The 17,280-nt window shown below is 39.5% G+C and overlaps 1 protein-coding gene across 3 annotated transcripts in view; it reads left to right on the top strand.

Moving 5' to 3' along the window:
* Positions 1–397: 397 nt before the first annotated feature.
* The window catches only part of SAMD9L (sterile alpha motif domain containing 9-like), a 22,436-nt gene continuing 5,553 nt past the window's right edge, over positions 398–17,280 (top strand). Inside the window, exons 1-3 of one of the 3 annotated variants that reach the window (XM_008572319.1) lie at positions 398–464; positions 1,014–1,201; positions 3,576–3,782. The gene's annotated coding sequence lies outside the window, so the exon portion shown is untranslated. Of the gene's footprint in view, positions 465–1,013; positions 1,202–3,575; positions 3,783–4,343; positions 4,428–17,280 lie in introns of those variants that run through there. The other 2 variants (XM_008572327.1, XM_008572335.1) reach the window with 2 other exon arrangements.

The following is a 17,280-nucleotide window of genomic DNA, read 5'->3' as shown; positions in this document are numbered from 1 at the left end:
ACTTATAACAGGCATCTAGGTCACACTGAGATTTTAATGTTCTCCCTGGTACTCTGTTGTCTTTGTACTGTAGGTGGGTTTTTTCCCCCAATTTATGATTTAAAAATCTGTCTTGTAAACAGTTTCTAAGCAGTGGTTCAAATTTATTGACAATTTTGTGATTTTTTTTTTTAATGTTTTATGGACTTCTAAATCGAATAAATATGTCCTCAAGCAAAACTGAAACTCCCTGCATTTCCACTTCCTCATTCTGCTCTTTGCTGTCAAACTCACACACCCTCAGGAAGAGTCAGGGCATCACATCAGGAGACCAGAAAACTTCACAGCTTAATGGCTTAGCTTTTTAAAAAGGACCCTTGCAAGCGTATGTGAACTTGCCATCAGAAGAGGATAAGAAAGCAGCCGTTAAAATGACTTGTCTCGAGTTTCTCATATAAAAAGAGGAAGTTTTCAGGAAAGTCCTGGTAAGTTACTGAACTATTAAATCTTTATTTTTTATGCCTATGAGGAGACAGCTATTTTTATATAAACACAAGTTTGTACATGAACCATTGCTTGTAAAAATATTAAAGTAATTAAAATACCGATGTTCTAAATACATATCAGTATATTTAACTAATACTCAATTTGTAAGTGCCCTTCTAGAAAGAAACGTACCATTTGGAGTAATTAGTATGGTGAGAGAGTTTCTGGTTGTGGCAGGAGAGCAGTGGGAAACAGGACAGAGAAACAGTGTAAAGAGGGTCAGGAATTTAAGCACAAAAGATTGTAAAGGATCCTGTGGTCGTGTGTAATTATGCAAAATTCTGTCTTCTATAACTTAAGATGTTGTTAAAAGTTTTACACTTTGTGAAAAATAATACCCTCCAGAGGCTAACTATTCTACTTAAGTCTTTCCTTTCATCCATCTCATATAGCAATCTGGCTGAAAACTAAAAAAAAAAAAAAAAAAATCTCAAGTGTAATTCAGGAAAACGAAACTAACTTGCTTGTGTGTGGTTTCATTTCCTCAGATCATCAGAAGAGGGTGTGTGTAGCCCTTCCCGGCTACAGCCAGGACGCTGAAGTGCCTTTGCCCTACTGTCAGTTGAGTGCTGCCGAGCAGAACAACTCCTCAGGGCAAGGATATCTGGGATGCTGCTGAGGGCCCCCTGAAATGAGGGTGGCACCTGTGCTTGTCCCTAGGAGCTCTGCAGATCTGGTAAGTTTTGCTCAACATCAAAGAGAGAAAACTGGAGTGTTCTCTTGAGAAAGGCACCCTGCAGCTCCTTTGTCAATAATCAGTGTTACTAATAATAAGATTTGTGTTCACAATTGTTTAAAAACAGGAAGACAAGAGTTATGTCAAGGCATTCTCAAAATTAGTCCAGACCAATCATGGTCATTTTGATCTGTACTTAGTTGCAACGATATATATGCAGATGCTCTTAAAACTGATGAAGTGCAAACTATTTTAAAAGCATCACTGAATATCATAGGTTCAAATAATTATAGGTTCACAACTACTATCATGTTGGAAGGGTGGAGTTGAGAAATTTTTGCCATTATAAATAGGTCCAAAGATATTATTAAAGAGTTTAGTATATCATATTGAAACAAAGTATTGTCAATTTTTCCATTTAACAGAAGAACAGGCTCCAGATTTGGGGAATAAATGTAAGTGACCCTATCTGAGAAGAGTATTTCTATCTCCCTGGTTCTGTTGGCAGAATCTGAACAAAAGTGAGAGAAAGCTGTCCTCTGTTAGGTGGCACAAAGTTCTTTAGCAGAATTGCCTACCCTCTACACAGACGTACAATGAGTCACTGGCTGCACAGAAGCCAAAAAAGAAAAAAAGAGATCTATAAAAAAAAAAGAGATGGACTCTAGAGGGAAATTCCTGATGTGCTGTTTCATTTCTAGAATGTGGGGCCTTATTGAAATTGCTGTTTTCACTGGCTAAAACAAAAGAGAAAACCTGGAGTTTGTCCTCTCCATCTTTAGGATATCCAGAGAGGGTGGGTGGTGAAATGACTGAAAGACGACTCTGGCTAGAAGAAGGTATTGCCTCTGAGCTGAATAGAGTATGCCTGTGCAAAGGATAAGCCCCTCACCTGGAGATCAGCTTCCCAGACCAGAGGCAGCAGGTGAAAGCAGAAGAGGCACCAAGGCCCTGACATTGAGGAATGGGAGTCAGAAGGGACCTCCCCCAGGAAAACACCCGTATGAGAAATGGCCTCATGCAAGACTGAGTGACACAGCAGAAAATAAGGTGTATTATGCAACTGGGGTACCTACAAGGACTGAAAGAGAAAATACATTTATTAATTTTTCTTTCCTTTTGATAAAACCTCCTTTTCATTGTGACCAGATGATAGAAACTGGAGTTAGCTCTGGTGTAACGGTTAGCACAATAAAGAAATCTCCCCAGATTTCTGTCTGGGATTCTAGCCAAGTAAAATAATTGCCCTAGCAAAATGAGGAAAGTCTTTTGATCCACAGACAAGCCAGCTCAAGGGTTTTCAAAACTTTATTATTTTTAATTACTCTAAGAAAGTCTGTAATTCATTCGACAAATTTTTGCCAAGAGACACTTATGTGCGAGACACTGTAAGATAGTGAACTAACCGTGCAAAATTCCTTGTCCTCATGGAGTGCACGGAATCATGAGTGAGACAGAAAATAAACAAGACAAGTAGATAAAAACATATGGAATATTTGATTGTCATAAGTCCTAAGTAGATAAAAAATAAATCTGGAAGAGAGATAAGAAATGTTGGGAGATAGGATAAAGTTTCCTGTAGGCTGGCAAGCAGTGCCTCACGGAGAAGGTGACATTTGATAAAAACTTCAAGGAAGTAAGGGAGTGAGCCCTGCAGGTATCCAAGGACATTCCAGGGAGAGGAAATAAGTGCAGTGGCTGGAAACAGGAGCAGGTGCCACCTGTAAGGAACAAAACGGAAGTCAGGGGGTTGGACCAGATTTAGAGAGAGCAAGAAAAGTAAAACGTAGTAGCAGCGGAGCCACAGGGTACCAGATCATGCGGAGCCTGTGATAAGGAACTTGGCCTTTACTCTGGATGAGACGGAAAGCCACTGGAGAAACTGAACAGAATATCGGTGTGATGTTATTCACATTTCAGAAGGGTCGCTGTGGCTGTTATATTGAGAAGTCGCTGAAGGGATCAGTAGCAATAAGAGGGAAACTGGTGAGGGAGCGATCCCTGTAAACCAGGAGAGAGAAGACTGCAGCTGGAACTAGGTGGTAGCAGTGGCAGGTGGTCAAACGCTGGGTATATTTTGAATATACAACCCATAAAGTTTGCTCCACATTGAATGCAGAATGCAAGAAAAGAGAAGAAATATACTTGCAACACAATTCTGGATGTTTATTTCATTAAATGTATTTAAGTTTAGGAAGAGATGGCACCGGGGAAAGGGTATTCCTTTCACTATTCTCTCCAGTTTTTTATGGGTTTAAAAATTTTCACAGTAGAAAGTTAGAAGGAAAATCTGTTCCATAAACACATCCTAGGCAACAGTCCAATCAGTTGCATTTTAATGTGCTGTGATTTTTTTTTTTTTTTTATGTAATAGATTGTCAGCAAACATATCTTCAGGCAAATTGAACAAGGCCCAGATCTGTTCTGCCTACCTCTCTACCTCCTCATAGCCACTTTCCAGGACAGACTCTTGCAAATTCTCAAGAAAAGGCAACTAATCTAAGGGTTCCAGATTAAAGAGCCTCATGAAGACTTATTTCAAGTTTCTAATATAAAAGTGGAAGTTTTCAGAAAAGCCCTGGTAAGTTTCTAATCATTAGGTCTTGTTTAATCAACTCTCTTTAAAAGCTATCCCTAAAAACTAATTCTAAATACTAAAGCAGAACTTTGAAAGTGAATATGCTTTCAAGCGTACGTAAGTTATTTCTTATGAAACCATTCTAAAAGGAATAAGAAATATCACTGCTTTCACATTCCTATCATTAGACGTAATTTATGCTGACGGCAGAATTCTTTTTTAACATTTACTTGTACATATCTGTGGGGTACAGTGTGTTGTCTTCACACATGCACATACTGCACAATGATTCCCTTAGGGTAGATAGCATAGTTTTGTGCCCATTAGTCCACCACTTTTTCTATCCCCCTCCCCCTCCAAAGTTTAATCATCATTTTATTGAAGACTTTCCTTCACAACTAGCTTGTACAGAGACTATGTGAAGAAATATATAATTTTAACATGCATTTCAGGACAACGAAACTAACTTGCTTTGTGGTTTCAGTTCTGCAGAGCATCAGAGCAGGGCGTGGGCCTCCTTTCCTGGAGGCAGGGACACCTGTGCTGCTGCTGAGAACCAGCCTCTAGAGATGGGATGGGCAACAGTTCTCGCCCGGAGAGCGTGCTGCTTTGATCCTTCCTGCTAGCTTCCAAAGAGAGAAAATGAAAGTACTTATGGAATAGGTCCTGAAACTAAGTAGTAGTAAGGAGAACTCTGGGGTTCAAAATTATCCCAGAACAGAGTAAAAGGGAGAAGGCGGAGCTCCAACCAGAGCAGTCACACCTTTCCCCTGTTGGAGACAGGGGTTTCACGTGCATTTCTTTCAAAGAAGCAGAACAGAAACAACAGCCAAGACAACACTGGTTTTGGTCTAATTCTCCTATACGTAGAATAGGAAACAAGCAGGCTGAGAGGAGACATAACTTACCATGACATAGCTTTCCTGATGACAGCTATGTAGCTTCTTGCTAAACATAAAGTTCCCTTGTGTTTAAAAAAATATGCCAACAATCAAGGATGTAAGGTTGAAGACATGGAAAGAGCCACGGAGTTATATCAAAGCATTATTAAAACCTTTTTGCCCAAATTATTGCCACCTGGAATTAAATACATAGCTTCAGTCAAATATGGATAGACCATATAAGATGCTCTTGTAATTGACAGAGTGCAGATTCAAGTGACAGTGCTATCTAATATACAGTAGCTTCAAATCATTATGTATCTTCTCAGCTACCATCACAGGGGTGGGCACTGAGAAGTTTTTTGATGTTATAAAAGGGTCTTCATCAAACAACAGGGAACCTTTGAGAAAAGGTAGAGATAAGAAGACAACAGGCCTGGGGAGGACCCTATCTGGGAAGGGTGTCTCTATCTCCCTGGCAGTTCCTGACAGAATCCAGACAATGAAGGAGGAAGTAGGGGGGAAGCTGTCACCCTGCAAGGTGACACAAAGACAAGCCCTCCATGTCCTCTCACATCACACACACACAACACAGACGCAGATAAGCAGGAAATCCTGAATGTGCTGCTTCTTGTAGGGTGCTGGGGCCTATTAGAATTGCTGTAATCACCAGCTAAAACAGAAGAGAAAATCTAGAGTTTTTCCTTACAACATTAGGGGTGCCCCGAGGAGAGGCTGTGTAGGTGAATTACCAAGAGAGGACTCTGGCTAAGAGAAGATACTGCCTCAGACCTGAACAGAGCCAGTCCGTGGAGCATGATAGGAGCATCTCCAGAGAAAGGTCCCTTTATCCAGAGCAGTGGTAGTAGTTAAAATGGTGAAGGGCGATGCTGAAGGGCTGAGGGTCTAGCACACTGAGGACCTGGAGTAGAAAGAGATCTCCAGGGAGAAGCTTGCAGGAGAAACATGCTCATTCAGGGACTGGAAGACAGCAAAGGCTGATAGAGGTGTTAGGAAACTGGGGCTTATGGTAGGACTGCAGGTCCCTATAATTTGCCTGCTGGATGAATGATAAATGTTTACTAACTTTTCTTTTAAAAAAGTAAACTCCTCTCTCACTCACTGTGACCAGCTAACTTGGAAGGTGGAGTTGGTTCTGGCCTAATGGATGAAAAAACAAAGATATTTTCCAACTTCTTTTGTTCCACAGGCACTGCCAAATAATGGATTTCCAAAAATACAGTTCAATTGTTTCACCACTCTAAAAATCTTAATTTCTTCATTCAACAAATATTTATTGAGAACTTATTTTATGTCATGACCTGGTGATTGCCAGTGAATGAGAGGCAAAAATGCCTGTTCTCGCAGAGGTTACATTCTAGTTGCTGAAATTAAATGACAAAGATAATTAAGTATAATGTATAGTATGTAAATCCTAGAATGAAAAATCAGGGAAGCAGGGAAGGGTGATGGAAAGTACTGGAAGAAGGACTGAGATTTTAGGAAAAGTGGCCACAAAAGGCCTTAACGAAAATGAGTAAAGGGTTGAAGGAAGTGAGTGTGAGCTATGTAGGTATCTGGGGAAAGAGAATTCCAAGCAGAGGGAATGGCTAGTAGAAAGACCTGGTGCAGCAGCAAGGCTGGCATGTTTGAGGAACAGCGGGGCAGCCAGGAAGCTGGACTGAAGTGAGTGGAGGTGATGAGGTCAAAAATGTAATGGGGTGCACGTATCATGCAGAACCTTACTCAAGGACTTTGGCTTTTACTCCAGTGAGATGAGAAACCATAAGAGGGTTTTGAGCAGTGACATGATTGCACTCACATTTGAACAGGATATGGTTGGCTAATGTGCTGAAAATACAGTGAATGGAGTGGGGATTGGGGGCCAAGCCAGAGCCAGAGAGACCAGGTGAGAAACTGTTAAAATAATCCAGGAAAGAGATAATGGCTTAGACAAGGGTGGTGGCAGTAGGGGTGGTGAGAACTGGTTGAATTCTGGATAAATTGTGAAGGTGAGGTTGAAAGTATTTGCTAATATAGTGAATGTAAGGTGTATGAGAGAAGAAGCAGTCAAAGATGCTGCCAAGGTTTTTGCCTTGAACAATAGGCAAATTTCATGAACTGATAAGACTGTGGGAGGAGCAAGTTTGGGGTGGGAGGGGCAGATAGCAGGAGATCAATTTGGCCATGCTAATTTTATAAGGACTGCTAGATATTCGGGTGGACATTACAGAAGGCAGATATATGGGCATCATGGGAGAAGCCAGGGATGAAGATACTAATTTGGAAGTCATGGACATACAGATGAATAAGATCCATAGGGAGAAACTCTAGATAGAAAAGAGGCATCCGCAGGCTAAGCCTGGGAGACACTCCAACATTCAGAGGTGGAGAGTTCAAGAGGAACCAGCAGAGTAGACTGAGTAGGACCATCCAGAAAGGGAGGAGGAAAATCAGGAGAGTGTGGTACCCCAAAAGCCTGGAAGTAGAGTGTTTCAAGGAAAAGAGAGTGATCACTTGTTTCAAATGCTGCTGGTAGGTCAAGAACTGTTTTTAGCAATGCCAAGTGCAGTTTCAGTGGAGTGGTGAAGCCAAAGCCTAATTGGTGTGAGTTCTAAAGGAAATGGAGGAAGAGAAATAGGAAACCACAGGTAAAGACAGTTCTACCATGAAGAAGAGCAGAAATATAGGGCAAGAGTAGTTTCAAAAGAATCTTGCTTAACATGAAAAAAATAACACACTTGTCTGCTGAAGAGGAAGTCCCAGTGGACAAGGAAAAACTGAAAGGAGCCAGATAGAGAGGACAGAATTGCTGAAGCAATGTCCTTGAAGAAGATGATAGGACTGGGAGGGCCAATGCAAGGGGAGAGGTTGACCCCACTACAAGTGTAGACAGTCCATTCAGAAGACAGCAACTAAGATAGAATATATGGACATGTTAACAGAAGAAAACTCAAGAAGCATGTTGGTGGGTAGATGCAGTTTGGGGAGCTCAGGGAAGCTCTCTTTGGGTTGCTTCAAATGCCACTTTAAATAGGAAGCAAGGTCACAACTGAAAGTGGCAGTGACAAGGAGGTATTGGAAATTTGATAAGAGAGGAGAAAGGGTGAAATAGTCATTTAAGAGAATGAGAAAGTGAATTAAGCATGGACATAACAGCATGATAGCTGGGAGCGTTACAGTGAAGTCTTTAACCAGGGTCATTGTCCAGCCAAGTTCCAATGAGCTGATGGAGCCAAATGGTGGCTTTAACCAGCATTGTACTTTTAGCCAAGGGAGTTTTACAAGACTGCAGAAAGTGAGTGATTATAATGAATGACCGAAAAAAAAAATATTGAGCCATTCAAAGGGGAAAGTGAGGCATTAGGAGGGTGAGGAAAAGGGATAAAGTAATAAGATCCACAGATTGAAGGGGTTGGTGTCAAAGAAATATTATCATTTGAGCACCACGGACAGTTGAGCCTGAGGGGCAGGAGATATGGTGACAATACAATGTTGGCACAGAGATGAGGAGCGCTTGTAGCTCTCAGTAACTGCATTCATTTGCTGGGGCTTCTATAACAAAGCACCACAAAGTGAGTCACTTCAACAACAGAAATGTATTGTCTCAGAGTTCTGGAGGCTAGAAGTTCAGGATCAAGGTGCTGGCAGGGTGGGTTCCTTCTGAGGAATGTGAGGAAAAGCACATCATGCTTCCTGCCTAGTTTTGGTGGTATGCTGACAATCTTTGTGATCCTTGGCTTGTAGAAACATCACCCTGATCTCTACCTTCATCTTCACACACTGTTTTCCCTCTTTGTGTTCCTCTGTGCACAAATTTCTTCTTTTGATAAGGACACCAGTCATACTGAATTAAGGTCCACCCTAATGACCTTATTTTAGCTAATTACATTTACAACAACCCTATCTCTAAATAACGTTACTTTCTGAGGTAATGGAGGTTAGGACTTACGAACGTGAATTTGGTGGGGGGGACACAATTCAACCATGATAGTAATGATAAGGTCAAGGGTCTAACCATGAGACTGGAGATGGGCTGAGGTCAAGATCATTAGACAAGAAGTAGTCAATCAGGTGACAGGCTGTTGTATTGGGAGGATCAATTACATGTCTATTTGAGCCTCCAATAATTATGACAGAAATTGGATCTAAGGGCATGAGTGTCCTCTTCTACAAAAGTGAGTCAAAATGTATTAAAATGTATAAAAAGCTAATTAGCAAATTCTCACAGTATGAAATATTTTAACATCATATTTTATTTTTGGTTATGAATATTCATGAGATACAAAGCTGATTGTCACCCCTCGTGCCCATGATGTGGGGGCCAGATTCATACTGGCAGCATACCCATTACCACAAATTGCATTCATACCCCGTGTCCCCCACACAATTATCCCCAACTTCCCTTCCCCTCCCCATTTCCCCCAACTCCACCTTGTAGCCCAAGGAATTATCTCTCCCCCTGCAAGTCCAACGCACTACAGTGGTTTTTCTTTCCTTCCTTCTTTCTCTCTTAGCTCCCACGTGTGAGTGAGTATGTGCAGTATTTATCCCTCTGTGTTTTGCTTATTTCACTCAACATAAGTTTCTCCAGGCTCATCCATGTTGTTGCAAATGGAAGTATTTCATTCTTTTTTTTTTTTTTTGTCTTTTGTCTTTTTCCGTGTCCGGCAACGGATCGCAACCCTCAGTGTTGCCCCCGTACCAGACCGGGGACCGGCAACGGGATTGCAACCCTCGGTGTTGCCCCCGTGCCTCGCTCAGCCAGTGAGCGGGAACCGGTCCGTATGTGGGATCCGAACCCTCGGGCGGGAGCGCCGCCGTGCTTCCCAAGCAGCGCACTATCCAGTGCGCCACCGGGCCGGCCCTTCATTCTTTTTTATGGCAAGTAGTATTCCATTGTGTATATATACCACAGATTCCTTATCCAATCATTCATCAATGGACATTTAGATTGGTTCCGTGTCTTGGCTATTGTACACAGAGCTGAGATAAACATGGGAGTGCATGTATCCCTTTGACATGATGGTTTCCACTCCTCTGGGTATATACCCAGAAGTGGGATTGCTGGATCATATGGAAGATCTATCTGTAGTGGTTTGAAAAAACTCCATACTGTTTTCCATAGTGGTTGTACTAATTTACAGTCCCACCCACAGTGTAGGAACGTTCCCTTCTCTCCACACCCTCTCCAGCATTTGTTATTCACCATCTTTTTGATTATAGCCAGTCTAACTGGGGTGAGGTGGTATTTCCATGTAGTTTTAATTTGCATTTCCCTGATAACTAGCGATGTTGAGCATTTTTTCGTGTATCTGTTGGCCATTTGTATGTCTTCCTTTAAAAAATGTCTATTCAGCTCCTTTGCCCATTTTTTAAGTGGGTTATTTGTTTTTCTTACTGTATAATTGTTTCAGTTCCTTGTATATTATGGATATTAATCCCTTGTCAGATGCATAGTTAGCAAAAATTTTCTCCCACTCTGCACATTGTTGTTTCACTCTGTTGATTGTTTCCTTTGCTGTGCAGAAGCTTTTTAGTTTGATACAGTCCCATTTGTTTATTTTTTCTTTTACTGCTTGTGCTTTTGGACTCATGTTCATAAAGTCTGTGCCCAAACCTTGTTGCTGAAGTGTTTCACCTATATTTCCCCTTAGTAATTTTACAGTTTCAGGTCTTATACTTAATTCTTTAATCCATTTTTGGCTTGATTTTAGTGTATGGTGAGAGATGCATATCTAGTTTCATTCTTCCGCATATGGATATCCAGTTTTCCCAGCACCACTTGTTGAAGAGGCAGTCTTTTCCCCAATGTAGATTTTTGTTGCCTTCATCCAATATCAGATGTCTATAAGCCTGAGGGGTTTTTCTGGGTTCTCAATTCTACTCCACTCGTCTGAATGTCTATTTTAATACCAGTACCATGCTGTTTGGGTTACAATAGCTTTGTAGTATAATTGGAAGTCAGGTAGTGTTATGCCTCTGGCTTTATTTATTTATTTTTTTTGCTCAGGATTGCTTTGGCTATTTGGGGCCTTCTGTTGTTCTATATGAAGGGTAAGACTGTTTTTTCCATTTCTGTGAAGAATGTCATTGGTATTTTGATGGGGATTGCATTGAATGTGTAGACTGCTTTGGGTAATATAGACATTTTCACAATGTTAATTCTTCCAATCCAAGAGCATGGAATATCTTTCCATCTTTTTGTGTCTTCTTTAATTTCTTTCAGAAGTGGTTTGTAGTTCTCATTGTAGAGGTCTTTCACCTCCTTGGTTGAATTGATCCATAGGTTTTTTTTGTTTGTTTGTTTTTTAACAATTGTAAATGGGCTTACTTTATTTCTCTTTCTGTTAGTTCATTATTTGAGTATATAAATGCAACTGATTTGGGGGCATTTATTTTGTATCCTGTGATGTTACTGAAGTTATTAACCAGCTCTAGGAGTTTTTTGATAGAGTCTTAAGGTTTTTCTCTATATAGTACTGTCATCTGCAAATAGAGAAAGTTTGACTTCATCTTTTCCAATCTGGATTCCCTTTATTCCTTTCTCTTGCCTGATTACTCTGGCTAGTACCTTCAGTAGTATATTACATAGAAGTGATGAGAGTGGGCATCCTTGTTTTGTTCCTGTTCTTAAGGGAAAGGCCCTCAATTTTTCCCCATTCAGAATGATACTGGTGGTGGGCCTGTCATAAATGGCTTTTATTGTGTTGAGATACTTTCCTTCTAGACCTGATTTGTTGAGAGTCTTTATCATGAAGGGATGTTGAATTTTGTCAAATGCTTTTTCAGCATCTATTGAGATAATCATATGGCCTTTGTCCTTGAGTTTGTTAATGTGATATATCACATTTATTGACTTTCGTATATTGAACCATCCTTGCACACCTAGGGTAAATCCCACTTGATCATAGTGTATAATTTTTTAAATGTATTGCTGTATTCTGATTGCTAATATTTTGTTGAGGATTTTTGCATCTGAGTTCATCAAGGATATTGGTCTGTAATTTTCCATTTTTGTTGTGTCTTTATCTGGTTTTGGTATCAGAGTTATGTTGACCTCATAGAATGAGTTTGAGAGAGTAGCTTCTGTTTCAACTGTTTGGAATAGTTTGAAGAGAATTGGTATTAACTCCTCTTTAAAAGTTTGACAGAATTCAGCTGAAAAGCCATCCAGACCTGGACTTTTTTGTTGTTGGAAGATTGCTAATTACTGCTTCAATCTCATTGCTTATTATTGGTCTGTTTAGGTTTTCTATCTCTTTTGTATTCAGTCTTGGTAGTCTGTATGTGTCTAGAATCTTATCCATATCTTCCAGATTATCATATTCGTTGTCATACAGTTGTTTATAATAGTCTCTAATGATTTTTTGTGTTTCTGTGGTATCAGTTGTAATGTCTCCCTTTTCATTTCTGATTTTTTGTTATTTGGGTCTTCTCTCTTCTTCTTCTTTTTTTGTTAACCCAGCTAATGTTTTGTCTATTTTATTTATCTTCTCAAAAAAAACAGCTTTTTGTTTTGTTGATCTTTTCTATTGATTTTTGCTCTGATCTTAATTATTTTTTTCCATCTACTACCTTTAGGTTTGGATTGTTATTTTTCAAGTTCTTTGAGGTGTAATGTTAGGTCGCTTCTTTGAAGTCTTTCCATTCTTTTGATGTAGCATTTATTGCAAAAGAATTGCCTCTTAGTACTGCTTTTGCAGTGTCCCACAGGTTTTGGTATGATGTATCTTTCTTTTCACTAGTTTCTAGAAATTTTTTGATTTCCTGTTTAATTTCTTCTTGGACCCATAGGTCATTCAGGAGCCTATTATTTAATTTCCTTGTATTTGTATAGTTTCCAGAGTTTTGCTTATTATTAATTTCCAATTTTAGTCCATTGTGATCTGTAAAGATACTTGGAATGATTTTAATTTTTTAAAATTTGCTGATACTAGATTTGTTTCCTAATATGTGGTCTATACTGGATAATGTTCCATGAGCTGATGAGAAGAAAGTATATTCTTTAGTTGTTGGGTGAAATGTTCTGTATACATATTGCCAGGTCCAGTTGGTTTAAGGTGTAGATTAAATCTTGTGTCTTTCTTGACTTGTTGCCTGGAAGATCTGTCCCATACTGAGAGAGGGGTGTTCAAATCACCCACTATTAATGTATTAGGGCCTATTTCTTTCTTTAGGTCTAAGAGTGTTTGCTTTATATACCTGGGTGCTCCAGTATTGGGTGCATATATATTTATGATTGTTGTTATTCTAGCTGGATAGATCCTTTTATCATTATATAGTGGCCTTCTTTGTCTCTTTTTATATTTTTTGGTTTAAAGTCTATTTTGTCTGATATAAGAATAGCTACTCATGCTCATTTTTGGTTTCCATTTGCATGGTATATCTTTTTCTATCCCTTCACTTTTAGTCTGTGTGTGTCTCTACAGGTGAGGTGGGTCTCTTGAAGACAGTGCATACTTGGGTCTCGCTTTTTAATCCAATCAGTCAGTCTGTGTCTTTTGAATGGGGAGTTTAGTCCATTCACATTTAGGGTAGTTATTGACAAGTGTTGCTTAATTCCTGTCATTTAATTGCTTCTTGTTTCAGTGATTTAAATATCTTTTGATCATTATTTTCCCTTTTATTTCTCTTCTTCAACATTATTTGGAAATTTAAGGTGGGATGATTTAGTTTCTTTCTCTCTCTTGTTGGCATTTTTGTTTTAACAGTGTTCTTGCTAGCATTTTTGTTTTAATGGTGGGTTTTGCTCTTTCTTGTGTATTTGTGATAGTGGTCACCATTATTCAGATTCCAGATGAATGACCCTCTTGAGAATTTCTTGCAGTGTTGTTTGTGTGATGGTGAACTCCCACAACTTTGTTTGTCTGGGAAATACACCATTTCTCCCTCATTTCTGAAGGACAGCCTTGCTGGGTAAAGAATTCTTGGCTGGCAATTTTTTTCTTTTAGTATTTTGAATATATCATTCCACTTTCTTCTGGCCTGTAGGGTTTCAGTTGAGAAGTCTGCTGTTAGTCTGATGGGGGTTCCCCTATAAGTGACCTGATGCTTTTCTCTTGCTACTTTTAGAATTCTCTCTTTGTCTTTGAGCTTTGCAAATTTAACTATGATGAGTCTTGGGAAGGATCTTTTTGGATTGAATCGTTTGGGGACCTTTGAACCTCCTGGATCTGAAGGTCTGTATCTCACCCTACATCTGGGAAGTTTTATGTTACTATTCCCTTGAATAGATTTTTGATACATTTTCCTTTCTCCTACCCTTCTGGAATACCCACAATTTGGATGTTAGAGCACTTGAGGTTGTCTGCTCTCTCTCTTACATTTTCCTCATTATTTTAAATTATTTTTTCCTTTTTTTTTGTCTGCCTGAGTTATTTCAAAAAGACCATCTTCAAGCTCTGAAATCCTTTCTTCTGCTTTCTCTACCCTGCTGCTCAAGCTCTCAGTTGTGTTTTTTATTTCACTGAGTGAATCTTTCATTTCTAGAAGTTCTGCTACACTCTTTTTAAAGGTATTAATCTCTTTGTAGATTTCTTCCTTCATATTCTGGATACTTTTTTCTTGTTTCATTGTGTTCTCTAATTGAGTCTTCCTTTATTTCTTCATATTTTCTTAAGATCATTGCTAAGAATTTCTTTTCAGACTTTTCAAGGATTCCCTGTTCCATGGAGTCTGATATTGGAGCATTACTGTATTCTTTCAGTGGTGTGATTTATTCTTGTTTATTTGTAGTTCTAGTATTTTTTCATTGACGTTTGGTCATTTGGTAAAAGGTTGGCTTCTTTTATTACACTGAGGTTGGTTGTGGAGCTGCTACTGTGGTGGTGAATTGTCTTTGCTTGACAGTAGGTGTGGTGGTGATTATGTTAAAATACCTTGGGTCCTGTTCCAGAATCTGTGGTCATAGAATGAGCCCCTCAGTGGGTTGAGCCACAGGGGCTGGCGCTCCCCTCTTTTCTCAAGGGGAGGTGAGGGGTTGCCACTGCCACGAGGGTTTGCTGGGCTCACCTTGGCAGGTCTGATGGCAGGGCAAATGATTCCCTCTTAATACAGATGTAACAATTCCAATGATTGCCTGGATAGCATTCAGTTGGATCATGAAATTTTCATCTCTTTATTCACTCATACATTGTTCCCATAAGCATATGCACTCTTGGCCTTTTGCTTGGCACTGGGAATACAAGGGTGAATCAACATCATATTAAATGATAGTATTCTTTTTTTTTTCTAAGATGACCGGTAAGGGGATCTCAACCCTTGACTTGGTGTTGTCAGCACCATGCTCAGCCAGTGAGCAGACCGGCCATCCCTATATGGGATCCGAACCCACGGCCTTGGTGTTATCAGCACCGCACTCTCCCAAGTGAGCCACGGGCCGGCCCCTAAATGATAGTATTCTTATCTTTTCATTCAGGCTTTCCTTGAAAATGACTTCAGAAAAAACTTCCATTAAGAATATGTTTATTAATAACTGTTTTGATTACCACAATTTTTCTTGAGTATGATGCCAAGTACATAGTAGGTGCTCACTAACTATTTGTTGAATGAGCAAACAGATGACACAATTAAGATAGAATAATACAAGGGCCGGCCCGGTGGCGCACTGCTACAGTGTGCTGCTTGGGAAGCGCGGCGGCGCTCCCGCTGAGGGTTCGGATCCCACATACAGACCGGTTCCCGCTCACTGGCTGAGCGAGGCGTGGGAGCAACACCGAGGGTTGCGATCCCGTTGCCGGTCCCGGTCCGGTACAGGCACGACACTGAGGGTTGCGGTCCGTTGCCGGACATGAAAAAAAGACAAAAAAAAAAAAAGATAGAATAATACTTATCTCTGGTTACAATATATATGCTAATTTTGTATGACCTCTAAAATCTCACTGTCTATGCTACAAATGAATATAATTGATTTTCTGAAATATGCTTATGGTGTTCATGTACCACTTGCTCATAGTCCTGCTAATTGGCTCAGGACTAGTTGTGACCTGCAGACTGAAGTCTAAGAGAATTCAAGACATTAGACAACTAGGAAAAGTTTTATCAAGGCAAGTGAGAGCTGCTATGCCCAGTGATTGCATGCATATATAGAGAGAGTAAATCACTCTGATGCAAACATGGTGTTCACATCATAAATGGCTAGCATGAGTTTCTTCTCTGGCCAGTCACAGGGCTGCAGGCTGAAGCCTTGGGTTAGCTTGTTCCTCATATTTGACGTCAAGGAGACCTTCCGGGTGAGCTTTTGCATGAAACCCCAAACACAGATGGTCAAATTTGCAGTTTGGCCAGGTTTTGTGACTGGTTGTACATTAAATGTTTTAAAAATCTAGGTTTAATTTCAAAACTTACAAATCTTTTAAATGTCTGTATTTTCTCTATTTATAGTTGATTTTAATATCTTTTTTTTTCTGATTCTTAATGCTTCTCATCTGTTTATCCTTAAAATACTCTCACTTTCTTGTTTTACCCCTTACTTAAACCAGTTTATTGATTAATCTTTTTGAATTCTGATTTAGTTAGTCTGAGGTGGGGCCTAAGAATTTATATTTCTAGCCAACTTCCAAGTAATGCTGATGCTCCTGGTCTGGAGACCACACTTAGAGAATCACTTACTCTCAACCTTGTATGCACAATAGAATCACCCAGGCAAATTTTTAAAAGTACTAATGCCTGAAAAACCACATTCATTCCCTCAACCAATTAAAACAGAGTCTGGGGTGTGGAGCCCCATGTGATTCTAATGTTTAGCCAAGATTAAGACCTCTTGTAATTCAGCAAAGTACATAATTGTAAGATCTTCATCTGTCTCATATCAATAATTCAGGCAAAAATGGTTTTTAAAAAGTTAAAATCTCATACTGTTTTCTCTATCTAGTTTCAGGCAGGCTAAGCCAGCTTGGATTACAGTTAGTCTCTTTGGGTACCTTCTGAGAGCCACAGGAATTAGTCAACCAAATGAATTATCCTGACATTTTGCTGCCAAGTGCCCCAAAGCTCCAGCCTTATGTCCTAACAGCTTGAGTTCCAAAAGGCAATAGGTGATGATTTCACCAATTGCTTTGTTACCATGTAACAAAGATGGCCAGCTTCCCAGCTGTGAATTGGGTTTCCTGTTCCCCAAACCACCTCTACTTACACAGTTTCATATTTTTTTATTTGCAATATTTTTTATTCAAAATTTTTTAACATTTACTTGTACATAGTGTGTTGTTTCAATACATGCATATACTGTACTATAATTCACTTAGCGTAGACAGCATAGTTTTGTACCGATCAGTCCACCACTTTTTCATATTTTAAAGTTTATTTGCAATGTTCCACTATGGGAGCAAATTTCTGTGTTACTTAAGATTCTGGTTTTAAGTTACAAAAACCCAACTTTCAGCAAGTTAAGCCTAAGAGGGAAAATTATTACAAGGATAAAAGGGTGTGTCACCTAATTAGCAGCTACTGCTTTTTTTTCTTTTTAGTTGTTAGCTACTGCTTATTTCATAATCAAAATTAAAACCACTTAAGAAACAAGGGCACTGATTGGAACTGTAAAACAGTTAAAAAATAACTATCAAGCAGTTTCGAGTCAGGCTTGAACAATATTTTATATATATATATATATATATATA

The sequence above is a fragment of the Galeopterus variegatus genome, unplaced genomic scaffold (genome assembly GCF_000696425.1).
Source record: "Galeopterus variegatus unplaced genomic scaffold, G_variegatus-3.0.2 Scaffold46, whole genome shotgun sequence".
In the NCBI taxonomy this organism is placed as follows: domain Eukaryota; kingdom Metazoa; phylum Chordata; class Mammalia; order Dermoptera; family Cynocephalidae; genus Galeopterus; species Galeopterus variegatus.
The sequence above is the reverse complement of the archived record's forward strand: the minus strand, read 5'-3'. Positions and strand labels throughout refer to the sequence as shown.